The 16411-nt window shown below is 41.8% G+C and overlaps 1 protein-coding gene across 3 annotated transcripts in view; it reads right to left on the reverse strand.

The window, feature by feature from the left end:
• LOC117523829 (zinc finger MIZ domain-containing protein 1-like) overlaps positions 1 to 16411 on the reverse strand; it is a 259273-nt gene that overhangs the window by 201841 nt on the left and 41021 nt on the right. For all 3 annotated transcript variants that reach the window (XM_034185439.1, XM_034185438.1, XM_034185436.1), the window contains exon 2: positions 2752 to 2867. The gene's annotated coding sequence lies outside the window, so the exon portion shown is untranslated. The remainder of the gene's footprint in view (positions 1 to 2751; positions 2868 to 16411) is intronic.

A 16411-nucleotide genomic window follows, 5' to 3' on the forward strand; every position in this document is an offset into this window, starting at 1 on the left:
AGCTGCACGTCTTTAAAAGGACCAGATTTCCAAAAGTGTCCACAGCACAACCTCAATCACAGAACACTGGGAGGAAAACACTGATAAATTATAGGACTTGGTGTGACATATGTGTACAACATACAGTGCACCTGGAAAGTATTCACAGCACTTCACTTTTTCCTCATTTTGTTATGTTACAGCCTTATTCCAAAATAGATGAAATTCTTTTTTTCCTCTCAAGATTCTACACACAATAACCCATAATGACAATTTTGGAAAAAAAAAAAAAAAAAAATATATAATATATATATATATATATATATATATATATATATATATATATATAAGAAATCACAGCCTTTGCAATGAAGCTCAAAATTGAGCTAAAGTGCATCCTGTTTCCACTGAACTGGGGTCCACCTGGGACAAATTCAGTTGATAGAACATGCTTTGGAAAGGCACACACCTGTCTGCATATAAGGTCCCACAGTTGACAGCGCATGTAGGAGCACACACCAAGCATGAAGTCAAAGGAATTGTTTGTAGACCTCTGAGACAGGATTGTCTGAATGCACAAATCTGGGGAAAGGTACAGAAACATTTCTGCTGCTTTGAAGGTCCTAATGAGCACAGTGGCCTCCATCATCTGTAAATGGAAGAAGTTCAGATCCACCAGGACTCTTCCTAGAGCTGTCCATCTGTCTAAACTGAACAAATGGGGGAGAAGGGCCTTAGTCAGGGAGGTGACCAAGAACCCAATGGTCACACTGTCAAAGCTCCAGCATTCCTCTGTGGAGAGAGGAGAACCTTGCAAAGGGACATCATCTCTGTAGCAATCCACCAATCAGGCCTGTACGGTAGAGTGGCCAGATGGAAACCACTCCTCAGTAAAAGGCACATGGCAGCCCACCTGGAGTTTGCCAAATTGTCCCTGAAGGACTCTCAGACCATGAGAAACAAAATTCTCTGGTCTGATGAGACAAAGATTGAACTCTTTGAAAAAAGGAATGGGCAAAACTGCCCAAAGATAGGTGCGCCAAGCTTGTGGCATCATATTCAAGATGACTTGAGACTGCAATTGCTGCCAAAGATGCATCAACAAAGTGCTGAGCAAAGGGTGTGAATACTTACGTACACGTGATTTCTTAGTTTTGTTTTGTTTTTTAATTGTACAAAAATTTCAAAAAAACGTTTTCCATGTTGTCATTATGGGGTGTTGTGAGTAGAATTTTGAGGGAAAAAATGAATTTACTCCATTTTGGAATAAGGCTGTAACATAACAAAACGTGGAAAAAGTGAAATGCTGTGAAAACTTTCTGGGTCCACTGTATCATTAGGATCATAGCCTGCTTAAATTTTCTTCATTGCCACCTTCAGCATTGTTCTCCATGAGCTACCCACATGCAGCTCATATGATTAACATTAAGAATTCACAAATTTGCAATGTGTAAATATATTTACAATTTCTAGTTTATGTTGTGTCCTACGACAGACTGGCGTCCTGTCCAGGGTGTACCCCGCCTCTCGCTCTATGACAGCTGGGATAGGCTCCAGCCCCCCGTGACCCTTCACTGGAGTAAGCGGTTGAAGATAAATAAGTGAGTGAGTGAGTTTATATTGCAGGAAGACAAATTCCTACCATGGGGAGAAATTCCACTGGTATATCAACAACAACACAATATGGTACATCACTACAACTGACATATAATTTTCCAGTGTAAATAATTTGGATACATAAGAAAATTATGTTGGACACATCCCAATCAGGTGGGACCAATGTACACATTTAAATAAAATAAATTCACATAACTTTTTTCAGTGTGTACTCGTATTCAATTCACAAGAATAAAAAACATAAAGAAGCAAATATTCATATTCATAAACCTGGAACTAAAACCCAGACGTTTTTCTTTGGAATACAATATGTGAAAAGCACAATAATTCTTAGAAAGGACAATCAATGTCACACCTACATTTCAAAGCATCAGGCATGTGAAGAAAATGTTAGATGGAGCTAGAAAATTGACCTTAACCTCTGACTTTAACCAGAATTAATTTATTTCTTCCCACGAATGCACCTGCCAAGTCTGATGTAAATTGTATTCTGCATTCTTGAGATATCTCGCTAAAGGTGCGTTTACACATAAGCAAGACGCATTACGAATGTCATTTTTCTGTCATTCGTGACACATTCCTTAACGCATCTGAATAGGTTTCTTAATAGTGCGTGGAGACAATCCACCTCGTTCACAACGTGACAGAACTTAATGATGCACTGTTACAGGCAATAGCGTGCAACAACGCGGAACATTATTCTTGACCATGCGTAATGGTTCCTGATAATTCTCCAGCAACACGTGCCATTAATCGTAATGTGTGGTAACAGGTTGCAGCAGTTCCTGAGGACATCTGACGCCTCTGCCCCGAATCATCACATTCGTGATCAGTGGCCAAGAATGTGTACTTCGTGGCATTCGTGACTTGTCGTCGTTATGTGTAAACGCAGCGTAACATGCAAAGAGACCAAGCCAATCATAAGAAAAGGTTCAGGGTTTTGGAAACAAATAGAGTTTTGGGAACCAATGCAGTTTTGTTTTATTCGTCGAGGTGCAAACTGGCCACAGGCTTTTCAGAGGGGCCTGGCTGGGTTTTGTATTTAGAGCCAAAGAGGATCCTGCACACATCCTCGACCCTGGCTACCAGCCCAGGAGGGTTCAGTCAAAACCAACTACAGTCTACTCAGTGTCCAAAAGTTACCAAACATCTTACCTGTATGAACTTTGACCTTCTGGTACTGCCTTTATAGTTGCTGCCCCTTTCCCCACCCGGCCCTTCATGTGTTCCTCACCGTCGCTCCCTCGCAGGCCTTTTATGCCTGCTGTGATCTGAGGAGAAGAAGAAAAGGATGTTACTTTCTTTCACATTATCTCACCGACTGTAAATCTAACCCCACAGCACAGTCCTTCCTAAAGGTGACCAGTGGCTGGGCCCTCATCCCGAGTCCATCAGGCACAGAACTGTGAGATTCAGAACATTCACACGCTGGCTCCTCAAAGGGCTGTGACCTGAACCCGCCATCGAAACATGGCTTCAGGAGTTTTCCACAAAGCTTGTATGGAATTCACTTCACACTCACACTCGTGAAGATACTAGTGAGCCAATGATCACATGAAGGTACTTGCTAGCAGGTACTCATATGAAGGAAATCGCTAATGGATGTTCATGTAAAAGTCCTATATAGCAGGTACTCACGTCAAGGTACTTGCCAGCTCATGTTCGTGTGAAGGTACCATACAGGAGTATAAGTCACATTTGTTTTACTCATCTGGGTGGTCCTACATATTATATATATCCATCCCCCTCCAGTCCTTTTCATTAAAGGATGCATCGCCCTCATGGGCTGGTACTGGCTTCAAAACATGTTTTAAGGCACCTGATGGCCTACAACAACTTACAAAATAGGGCCTAATATGTCCCCTTTAATGCCTTCAAGTAAACGCAGCTTAAAACGTGGCAAGTAAGAACAGCAGATTGGCCAGGTCGGGCCGAGTTACCACTATTACTTTAACATCTGCTTGTTCATTTAATCCAGGAGAAGAAGTGGGCAAGAGCACGCTGTGGGAAGAGGGGTTGGTTTTGGACTGAGGCCAAAAAGAAGAGGACAGGCCAGAGGAGAAAGCCATAAATACGCAGGGAGCTGAGCAGGTGTCGCAGACAAATGTGATTTACAGGGTCCATGTCCCATACAGTGCTGACAGGTAAACCCATTAGGCTGATATTACCCAGCTATAACACCTACCAGCAGACCCTCTTAAAAATGTGTGCACAGCCAGCGGCCTTAAGACAGATTATAATATCACATTACACACTCAGGTCTGAGAATTCAACAATTACAACTTTATCTCTTGGAGGAGATCATATCTAATTCTTATTATATGCATGTATTTCGAGGTATAAATTCACAAATTTATTTATTTATTTATAAAAACTGCCGCCACTTGAGCAGCGCGTTCCTTAATAATGTGGGGAATGTTGCACTCAAAAGTGGAGAAGTTCATAACTGCTGCAGACTGCAGTGGTTTTATTGTGTTCCTGTCACCAGAGTGAACTCTTCAACTTGGTAAACTCCTTAAAGAAACTACAGGGGCACTCAAGGAACCCAAATCTCCACTAAAGCCAACAGTCTGTATAGCAAGTGAATTAAGAGCAGTTGACTAAAGAAAACATGTTTTGTTCCGCTTCTGTCCAGAGCCACTTGTTGGGTTTTATATTCGTCTGACTGCGTTTACACGAAAACAACCAGGCTTATTTCCATACAACTTGGTGGCCAGGTGAGGCAAGGTTCAAGGAAGAAGCTGTAACAGTTTGATCAGAGATCCCTCAGCAGATACAACCAGAGGTACACAGTTCAATAAAGTTTTATTAACAGCCAATGGTGCTGGAATAGCCAAAAAAGACAACAGACTGCACAATAATGTGATTGTATGCAAACAGATGGCATAGAGAGTAGCACAGGTGAGGGTTCTGTTCACATGAAGACTGTCTGCCTGACAACGTTGTCTGAGAGGGAAGCAGAAAGTGAGTAATTCAAGTAAACAAGAAGAGGGTTGATACACACTTATCAAACAAACCAGGTAGACAAATTAGGAAGTGGAAGGCAGTACTTAGGACTGACACAGAGGAAGAGTGATTCGGCAACTGCAGCTCAAACATGAGGAAATTACAGTATGTGAGAAAGCAGGGAAGAGAGCAAGACAATCTGGCGCTGGAGAGATGGATTGGATGGCTAAATAGTGTGTGATTCAATTAAAGAGGAAGCAGACGTGCATGTGAAACCGGAAGTGCCAGTGACCCTGAAACAGGATGTAAAGCCATGGAAATACATAAAGAGCACATGTCAAAATAAGAGCATGATTAAACATCAACACAGAGCAAAATTCAGTAGAAAGTGATCAGGGCAGGAAACAGGCATCGCAGACATGAAACGAGACAGAACCACTTAAATTTTGCAGTGAATCCAGCTGAAGGGTTTTTTTATTCTTTTATTATTGGAGTTTATTTTGTTTAGTGCTTTGATTCCTAAGAAAGTCTTATATAAATAGTCATTATAATTAATACTATTGAGAACAAACTTGTGATTCTGCAGTATATAAGTCGCTCCATAGATAAAGTTGCAGGGCTGCCAAAACTCGTTAAAAAAACTCTGTAATTTATACTTTGGAAAATATTGTGACTAAAAATATATTCTTGAAAGGGGATACATGAAAAAATTTATGTGGCACCTTTTGTTAAAAAATAGTTGGAGCCACTTAAAAATTTTATGCAATCACTTTCAACAGATTTCTGAAATGATCAGGTTTTACAGCATCCTTGGTATTACCCATTCACAGTCCTGGTAATCAGCCTGATCGTGCGGGTGTTCATCGACTGCAATAAACCAATTTTCTGTGCAGTCTTTAACACTGATTCAGATGGCGAAGACAACAAAGCCCCCAGTTTGTCTGTTAAAATCCCTTAACACCACAGCATTTACTTGAACTTCCTGAGAGAATCCTATGTCTCGAGCGGCCGCTTTGCTTGTACAGACAGATTCGGTGGCATGTGCTCACATACATACAGGCGTCTTATCTTCTGAGGCTGAGGAAGCAGCGGGGCTATAAACGCTAACCTCATCTCCGTAAAAGAGACAGGGCTGTCCCTGGGTGTCTTAACACAACTCATCAACTGTTAAGGCAGAGAGAGGGGGAAGAGAGCAGTAAAAATCAATGCCCCCCAACGCGGCAAAAAGCAGCCAACGACATTAGGTCGAAGAACGCGAGGGAGCAAAGGAGAAAGTCTCCGTTAAGCTAAACGCGGGAGGCTAATATATGTCATTGATTAGCACAATGCAAATAGGAGAAGTTGAAAACCAAAGAATGCAATTTAAAACAGGAGAGTCTCGGAAATCGATTGGCACAGTGAGCGAGAAAAGCCATTTCCCTCTAGCGAAGATAAAACACTTTACTCGCAGCTGTCAAATACTTATCAGGAGGAAATTAGCAGAGGAATACCATTTTCCCCAAACAAACAGATCAAGTGTTTCTCCTCCGCACGTGGTCTCGTGCTCTCCGTCACTCCGTCTGATATCATCGTCTGTTATTTCCTCCCATTTTAAATGTCAGCAGTGAGGAGCCTGCGCAGCACTTCATTCAAACACACCATTTAAATAAAAACAAAAGTAAAACACCCATGCAGCACCTGCAGGAGTACACCGTTACTTTGAAACAGAGATGACGAGGTCACCCAGCTCACCTGTGCACATGCATGTGCAGGCTCAAGCCCAATCCAGTATCTCAGAGCCACATCACTCCAAAACTCTGTGTGTTTACTGGCTGTGCAGGCCAAAAAGGAAACTAAAGAAAACACACACACACACACAGCACAGTGCAAACAACGGCGTCACCATAGAGAAGTGAGGGCAACGGTGCGTCAATATCAAAGCCACCTCTGCAGTCATCACTCAGCAGGTAATTATGGGCACAACACATTCCCTCGTCAGCCTCCCTCTGACTTAGTTTACGAGCACTTAAGCTTCTGAAAATCTCCGCTTGCTAAAACCTGATACGGTTACAAAATTCTGATTCTTTTCAAGGATCGCCCACTTAGTGTCTCTAATTTAGTGTACGGTAACTCTTGCTGAGCTACACTGCTCCTCAAACAACGGAACAATGGTGGAGGTTAGACAGGTGGGCCTGTGACCAGAGGCTCCGCTAAGGGCACTCGGGCAAAGTTCTGAGTGTGTGTGTGTGCATATGAATGGGTGAATGTGAGGCATCGCTGTAAAGCATTCTGAGCATCTACATCACATGAAAAAGGGCCATAAAACTGCATGGATTGTCTACATCCCGCAATATCTCCATAATGAGCAACTCATATCGCACTGGTTAATTTTCCTCTGACGCTAATAAATACATGGGCTGTCCGTAAAGTATCGGTCCTTTTTATTTTTTTTAAAAACTATATGGATTTCATTCATATGTTTTTACGTCAGGCAAGTTTGATCCCTCGTGCGCATGCGTGAGTTTTTCCACGCCTGTCGGTAACATCATTCGCCTGTGAGCACGCCTTGGGAAGGAGTGGTCCCGCACCCTCGTCGGAATTTCATTGTCTGGAAATGGCGGAATGAAAAGGACTTTTTTTCCCCGTCAGATTTTTTTCAGAAGCTGTTAGAAACTGGCACCTGGAAACCATTCGAAAAATTTATCTGGCTTTCTGTGAAAATTTTGCGGGCTTCACAGAGAATAAGGACTGTTAACTGTCGCTTTAAGGATCCCTTTAAGGACGCTTGGCACGCCGCGCTCCGAGCTGCGACAACGCGGCACAAAACACTGTATCATTTCTAAACAGATGGCTCTGTGGATACGAGATGTCGTGTGCTCTTTCTCCGGTAATCACAAAAGCTGGACATCAGCCATTTTCCGGCAGATTTCACTTTTAACCAGAGATTTTGTCGTGGAACACCGCGCGGAGGCTTCGCGCGTCACGACCGATTCACTTGATGAGCGAGACAAAGAACACCTCCGTGTCGGCATGTCAGTGGACAAGTCCAGCTCTCCACAATTTCTCTGATACTTACTGGACTGGTAAGCATTGAAAGCCGAGATAGGCATGTCCTAACTTGTCCTCTGACACGCCGAAACGGAGGTGTTCCTTTGTCTCGCTCATCAAGCGAATCGGTCGTGACGCGCGAAGCCTCCGCATGGCGTTCCATGACAAAATCTCTGGTTAAAAGTGAAATCTGCCGGAAAATGGCTGATGTCCAGCTCTTGTGATTACCGGAGAAAGAGCACACGACGTCTCGTATCCACAGGGCCATCAGCTTAGAAATTATCCAGTGGTTTGTGCCGCGTCATCGCGGCACGGAGCACGGTGCGCCGACCATCCTTAAAGGGGTCCTTAAAGTGACAGTTAACAGACCTGTGGAAAAACTCATGCATGCGCACGAGGGATTCAAACTTGCCTGACGTAAAAACATATGAATGAAATCCATATAGTTTAAAAAAAAATAAAAAGGACCGATACTTTACGGACAGCCCACGTACATCACTGTTATTGGTGAATCCTTTAATAAAAACCTTTTTTTTGTCAGGAAATTACAGATGAATGACTTCAGCACCCTCCATTTAGTTTGTAAATAGTGTTGAAGAGCAAGTGCTACACAAAGCCTGCTAACTGGAGGATTTTCCATTTACAAAATTTTTTTTCTGGCTTCTTCTGCATCAGCCACTGGGCAACTGGAAAACCATCCAAAGTCATGGGACACTGTGATTGGTGAGGCCCATCCTGAGCAACACCGATGCCACGCAGCGCTGTAGCAAAGGCAAGCGAGCTGATGGCTAAATTAATTGGGACCACAGAGGAAACAGACCAAAACTCAACAAGAACTCTTCGGGCTTTGGAAATAAAACAGTAAAATGGCTACACTGTGTACTGTGATGCCTTCTTCTTATTTTGTAGTGACAACTGCATAAAGCCAGAAGTGCCAGCACTCCATCCAATTGCTACATGTCCACCCCTTAAGTGCCTTTTCATTCTGTGCCAGAATTGGACTGGTCAGTCACCTCAGAGCACACAGTCCGGTGCCACCTAACTAAAGATGCCAAGGTCATCATCACCTACAATGGATGAACAACACAACTTTTTAAAGCCGATGTAGTGGTGTTTATTAGCAGAAATGGAAATTCTATATTCTCATAACCATCCCAAAGACGTATCGTTATCTTTGGCTGCTTTCAGTGATGCCGGTATTTGGTTAGACTCTTTCTCTCCGATTGTTCTGTCTGAGTTATTTTCATTAGTTACTTCATCCAAACCATCAACATGTTTATTAGACCCCATTCCTACCAGGCTGCTCAAGGAAGCCCTACCATTATTTAATGCTTCGATCTTAAATATGATCAATCTATCTTTGTTAGTTGGCTATGTACCACAGGCTTTTAAGGTGGCAGTAATTAAACAATTACTTAAAAAGCCATCACTTGACCCAGCTATCTTAGCTAATTATAGGCCAATCTCCAACCTTCCTTTTCTCTCAAAAATTCTTGAAAGGGTAGTTGTAAAACAGCTAACTGATCATCTGCAGAGGAATGGTCTATTTGAAGAGTTTCAGTCAGGTTTTAGAATTCATCATAGTACAGAAACAGCATTAGTGAAGGTTACAAATGATCTTCTTATGGCCTCGGACAGTGGACTCATCTCTGTGCTTGTTCTGTTAGACCTCAGTGCTGCTTTTGATACTGTTGACCATAAAATTTTATTACAGAGATTAGAGCATGCCATAGGTATTAAAGGCACTGCGCTGCGGTGGTTTGAATCATATTTGTCTAATAGATTACAATTTGTTCATGTAAATGGGGAATCTTCTTCACAGACTAAAGTTAATTATGGAGTTCCACAAGGTTCTGTGCTAGGACCAATTTTATTCACTTTATACATGCTTCCCTTAGGCAGTATTATTAGACGGTATTGCTTAAATTTTCATTGTTACGCAGATGATACCCAGCTTTATCTATCCATGAAGCCAGAGGACACACACCAATTAGCTAAACTGCAGGATTGTCTTACAGACATAAAGACATGGATGACCTCTAATTTCCTGCTTTTAAACTCAGCTAAAACTGAAGTTATTGTACTTGGCCCACAAATCTTAGAAACATGGTGTCTAACCAGATCCTTACTCTGGATGGCATTACCCTGACCTCTAGTAATACTGTGAGAAATCTTGGAGTCATTTTTGATCAGGATATGTCATTCAAAGCGCATATTAAACAAATATGTAGGACTGCTTTTTGCATTTACGCAATATCTCTAAAATCAGAAAGGTCTTGTCTCAGAGTGATGCTGAAAAACTAATTCATGCATTTATTTCCTCTAGGCTGGACTATTGTAATTCATTATTATCAGGTTGTCCTAAAAGTTCCCTAAAAAGCCATCAGTTAATTCAAAATGCTGCAGCTAGAGTACTGACGGGGACTAGAAGGAGAGAGCATATCTCACCCATATTGGCCTCTCTTCATTGGCTTCCTGTTAATTCTAGAATAGAATTTAAAATTCTTCTTCTTACTTATAAGGTTTTGAATAATCAGGTCCCATCTTATCTTAGGGACCTCGTAGTACCATATCACCCCAATAGAGCGCTTCGCTCTCAGACTGCAGGCTTACTTGTAGTTCCTAGGGTTTGTAAGAGTAGAATGGGAGGCAGAGCCTTCAGCTTTCAGGCTCCTCTCCTGTGGAACCAGCTCCCAATTCAGATCAGGGAGACAGACACCCTCTCTACTTTTAAGATTAGGCTTAAAACTTTCCTTTTTGCTAAAGCTTATAGTTATGGCTGGATCAGGTGACCCTGAACCATCCCTTAGTTATGCTGCTATAGACGTAGACTGCTGGGGGGTTCCCATGGTGCACTGTTTCTTTCTCTTTTTGCTCTGTATGCACCACTCTGCATTTAATCATTAGTGATTGATCTCTGCTCCCCTCCACAGCATGTCTTTTTCTTGGTTCTCTCCCTCAGCCCCAACCAGTCCCAGCAGAAGACTGCCCCTCCCTGAGCCTGGTTCTGCTGGAGGTTTCTTCCTGTTAAAAGGGAGTTTTTCCTTCCCACTGTAGCCAAGTGCTTGCTCACAGGGGGTCGTTTTGACCGTTGGGGTTTTACATAATTATTGTATGGCCTTGCCTTACAATATAAAGCGCCTTGGGGCAACTGTTTGTTGTGATTTGGCGCTATATAAAAAAATTGATTGATTGAATTGATTGATATAGAACTTTACTGATCCCTTGGGAAGACTCCTTATAATTATATGCAACTACAAATCAATGTGTTTTCATAAGCTTAGAATGAGTCCTTCATATCTCACACATCTTGGAGGCTGCCATGTGGCACCACCATATTGATACAATAACCCAAAAGGGACATGCTTCCTCTGACTTTTGCTGTATGCAGTGCAGCCGGAAAATGGAAGAGAAAAGAGAAGGAATCAGTGGTTGCACCCTGAAACACTGAGTTTGAGGATCACACAGTTATCATAAGGCAGGGAAGCGCGAAACCTAAAGAAGTGAAAACACGAAGGGAAACAAAACTGTGACCAGTGACGGCATAATGCAATCTGCAGCCTCTCCGCTACAGGTCACTAAATCATGCATGCTGTAGCTTTAAATATACTTCTGCTTGTTACCTCCGCCAAAGAGGTTGTGTTTTCGGTCGCGTTTGTTTGTTTGTCTGTCAGCAGGATAACTCAAAACGTTTTGAACGGATTTTGATGAAATTTTGTGGAGTGGTTGGAAATGACAAGAGGAACAAGTGATTAAATTTTAGTGGTGATCCGGATCATGATCCGGATCCTGATGCTAACGCGTTAGCATGTCTATGGCATTTTCAATGTTAAAAGTTAGCATTAAGCAGTTGCAGCTGTCATCATGTTCAGGTGTATTTGTTTTCAAATTGTAATATTTCTTAAATTTATTTTTGTTTATATATTAATAATCTAATGATTATTATATACAATTTTAGAGAAAGAGACAAAAAGAAATAGATCACTGTGCCAAGGAGGGAATCTCTTTAGGGTCAGTGACCCTATGGCCTTGTTTAGACAAGTGTTTCATAAATGTTAAAACATTCATATATTTGCAGTTTAGTTGAATAATAAATTGAATTTTGTCTCTTATTTGTTTTTGTCTATAAGCACATGCAATATCAATATCAGTGCTCAGATGACAGTAGCTTCTGGGAAAGGTGCAAGTTGCAATAAACTGTGATGCCAAGCACTAAGGATACATGCTATCCAGTCACAGCAGATTAAACTTTTTTTACTACTGAGCAAACATCATTGTTAGACTTTTTAGGTTCAATGATTCCACGGCGTGTAGATGTTATGGCGTCAGTGACCCCATGGCCTTGGCGGAAGTTTGCACTCTCTGAGTGCTTCTAGTTTTAATTATGTTCATTACACAAGAGTTATAGGCTTTAGTACTTGTTGATGAGTTTCAGCAGTTTGTTGACACACACACACACACACACACACACACACACACACACACTGCACCATCATAGAACCGTGTTGTTGTGGCACACTTAGTGTTGCACCATTCTGCCTTTCATAACTTTTTGGAATACACAAATTAACCAAAACACCATCTGTTGTTCCGCGCTCCACCTCCTTACGATTACCTCGGAGCGTAAACACGCCTTCTCACGAGGGGAAATACTACATCACCTCATTGTGTCTGCTATCATCCTGTTCTAACAACGGGAGTTTGGCCTGAATGGAGGCAGCGGATTTGACCCTATGATTACCTCTGCGGTGGAGCATTTTCCTTGGGTGTCATCACAGCCGACCCCTTAAACAGCCAGCGCCGCTCGGCAACAGGCCTTGGCTGTTGACATACTGAAGACATTTAAGATAATCCCAGAGATGTCTCTGTGTTTTCCAAGATTACATCTTCAAAGGGGAAAACGCGGGCGACAGCCTGGACTTGAAAGGGGGAGAGGGAGCGAGAGAGACGTGGAACGCTCTTATTGTGTGTGTGTGTGTGTGTGTGGGGGGGGGGGGGTGTAACAGCTCAAGAATGTAATCATGGTTATGGAGGGAAAGGAGGCGTGCCCCAGCTGGCTGAGAGTCAGCGGACTGGAGGTAAAGCACACCTGCTGGTGTGAGAAACATGCGAGGGAAAGACTCACCTGTGTGACCTGACAAAAGCAGGAAATTACACCGTTCACCTGCAGCCACACCCACTCTTTGATATCCTTTGTTGTGCTCGCGTGTCAACGTTAAATCACCACATTTAGAAGCTAAAACTCCAACACAAGAAACAACTGAGCAACACAAACTAAATGACACTTGTCAAGTAGTGTCAAGTAGTGATAAATTCATATATTCAGGGTCTCAGCCCGCTGAGGCCTCGGGCGTGTTGTCATGACGCTCACTCGCTGTCCACCCGCCCATCATCGCTTTCCACAAAACACAACTTGAAAGTTTCTTTGATATGTTTGAACCGGGTTAACACTGAAGTCGACTGATCTTTGATCTTGGAGTCAGAAGGTCATGGGTCAAAGTCACTGAAAACATTTTAAAGCTAAAGGTGCAGTGTGAGGACAATAACTTCTGCTGTACATACATCCAGCATCAGAGTGCAGCTTGTCTGAATGATTATAACAAGATGTTAAATCTCTCATTAACATACTCATTAACAACTGCACACAAGAAGGAAAGAACATGCAACTGTCTTACCAAGCCATTACAATGTAAACATGACAAATAATTACCTTTTTAGACGGCTCCAAATGCTTCCTCCACCTCGTTCAGCGTGTACAAGAAAAGCAGCAGCTGGAGCACTATTCTGTGATTCGGGAAGCGATTAGAGGCATTTTCAACAGCAAACTCGGACAGAAAATGATTAATCCGCCACAAAATAATTATTTTATATACATCCAGCTGGGAACACAGTGGGTGGGATCATCACGACATTGTGCATGCAAGTGCATGGCTCAAACTCGTGCAAGTGTCAGGGCACGTTAAAGACAGCTTCTTTTTGTTCCCACAACATTTGACAATAAAGTCAGCACAAATGTTTTGAGAATGTTTGACCCAATGTTCTGGGAATGTTTTAAGGAAAGTTATGTTTTGGTTCCCAGAACATTCTGGTAACATTACCTTAAGTCATAATCTAGTCATTGAAAGAAATTTGGAGTAAGACAGTGAGGCTAGAAGTAATATATATAATAAATTTCCCTCAACTATAAACATAACTTGTCAATATATAAAAGGAAATAATAATGTTCTGAAAACACTGTAGAAACATTTCTGATAACCATAGCCTAAATATAACCAATATATAACATTACCTAAACGTTATGTGTTAGCTGGGATGCTTGTTCTGACCACCTGTTTTTTTCACTCTATGCTTTGAGTTTTTACCTGCTGAAATCCATCTGGACTGGAAATATTTCAAAGTGCAGATGGGAAAATCAGCAAATTTTAAAAACACTCCTGTGTGACGAGGGTTATGACAGGCGTGCTTAGAAAGCTGCAGTTTTCAGGAAATCTTTAAGGGTTCAACTGCTGTGTATATGTGGATAAACAACACTTACTCATTAGTAGCCAGTGGTGATGCAAGTGGTCGTCATGACAGCAAGCATCACGATGACGATGTCACAAATGAATGTGTGACATATTGTTAGCAGGGTTGGTACACAGAAGAGACAGAGGTTGTATCCATGATGCAGAGACAGTGAGACACACGCCAAGAACAAGGCTTCGTCAGACTGAAAATGAATCATTTGTGTGTCTTCTGTTTCTCTTTCTCTGTTCCTTTTTGGCTTTGAACTGTAACTTTGCACGGCCGTCCAAGTTTACAATGTGTTATCAATAATTAAACATGAATGAATATCCTTCCAGCGGCAGCACAGTCTGTCTGTGAACCCTCCTGTGGATCAGACCTACAATCCCAGCAGCAGACTGATGTTGTAGGTCCAAAACACACCGACTGCCAAGACGACCCATGTAAAAAAATATGTTTTTGATAACCCAGTGATCATTGGTTGCATGGTTAAAGTAGAAACAAGCAAATAGACTTGCATATTTCAACTGTTTTTTATATTTTATTTTGATACAGATAATAAACTTATCCATGAAACTTTATCCAAATTAAAGCCAGTGTTGACATGTTTAAATTTTTTTTTTATCATTTTTTTTTAAATCTTTAAATTATAGTTTTTTATATTGTGGAATATATTTTATTTCAGTTATGGAAACACTGATTTCTGCCAACAAAAATCATCCATCCATCCATTTTCCATACCCGCTTACTCCAATTAAGGATCACAGGGGAGGGGTGCGCTGGAGCCTAACCCCCTATCCCAGCAATCATAGGGTGTGAGGCAGAATACACCCTGGACAGGACGCCAGTTTGTCACAGGGTCACATACAGATGGACAAACACATTCACACCCGCAAGCACACCTAAGGACAATTTAAGGTTTCCAATTCACCCAACCTGCCTGTCTTTGGATGTGGGAGGTGCTCTGCTGTTCAGAGCAGCCCACAACAATGTGCACAGTTTTCGTGCAGAGCACAATGATTAATCATCTTAGACAGCAAGAACAGTTCAGCTGCCTGGAGTTTAATGACTTTTCCTAACTTGCAGAATGGTGAGGAGGATGTGGTCAGGCAAAATCAGTTGCTCATCCCATTAGTAATCATAAGTCAGTAAATGCATATTAATTTATTATTATTAAGTTACCTGTTTCTTATTTTTGAAAGAGTGTAAAGTATATACTAACTATAACTCCCCTCTGGGCCCCTACACACAATTTCATCGTTCATCGCGATGTTTTACAATAGACAACATGATTTTCCAATTTAGTAGACTTTGTCCAAACATTGATACTACTGGCATTTTGTTGCTATTTTAAGCATACAGTGGGTTTATTCATCCCCTGCTAAAGATTTTTTAAATGAGTTTTTACAAATAAAGAAATCGTCAGTCTTTATTGCTATTTCTAATGATGTTTCAATAAGATTATGATTGTAATAAAGTAGAACTTACCCTTTAACAACTTATAACTGTCAATTCTTTTTCATTCTACGGTGAACAAACGTTGCTTGCACAGTGAAGTTAAATTTTATTAATCCCCGGGGGGAGTCAGTCCTCGACATATGACCTGTGCTAACTCACTGGAAACGCCCTCTGTGCAGCATGTTAACTCTTGCACAGCCTTCTGGCAACACTTACACATTGACAGTTTACTGCACACCTGTGCAGAGTGGCGAGCCGCAGTGGCAGTTGTCCATTTCCCTGCACACAAGCATTAGACTCACTAAATGAAACGTGTCCCACGCTAACTGCCAAAGAGAGCAAGAAACAATGAGTCATATCTGCAACAAATGTCAGCAGTGACGTCCTGTGTGACTGTGAGCACCTCTTCATGACTCATGGACATTTGCACCAGGGTGGCTGTGACGGACACACGGAGATTGGGATCCTTTTCCAGCCGCTGCTCTGCACTGCTCCTCGGAGGAACTATAACGTGCTCACATTCAGTCATTTCTGCTGGAAGTACTTGAAACTGTTCTTTTCATCTGCTTAGGTTGATGACATCATCAGTGAGTCAGCAGCCATAGGCCCATGGTGGGATTAAAAAAAATACTGACCGGTTTCTGTCTGTTATCAGCTACACAGGAGCATAGGCAGGATTTTTTTAAAAGACATCGCTACCACATTGTTTCAAGCAATTCAGAGCACTGAGATAAACAATAGCTTCACTCTGTGTTTCTGACCATTTTGAAACAGTAAATCATTTTGACACATTTGGAACATTTAAAGTTTCAAGTGTTTCAAAACAATCTTCCAATCTCATTATTTCAGTTTGATTTTCAAGCATTTGTGAGCAGCGAGT

The sequence above is a fragment of the Thalassophryne amazonica genome, chromosome 13 (assembly GCF_902500255.1).
Source record: "Thalassophryne amazonica chromosome 13, fThaAma1.1, whole genome shotgun sequence".
Taxonomy (NCBI): Eukaryota; Metazoa; Chordata; class Actinopteri; order Batrachoidiformes; family Batrachoididae; genus Thalassophryne; species Thalassophryne amazonica.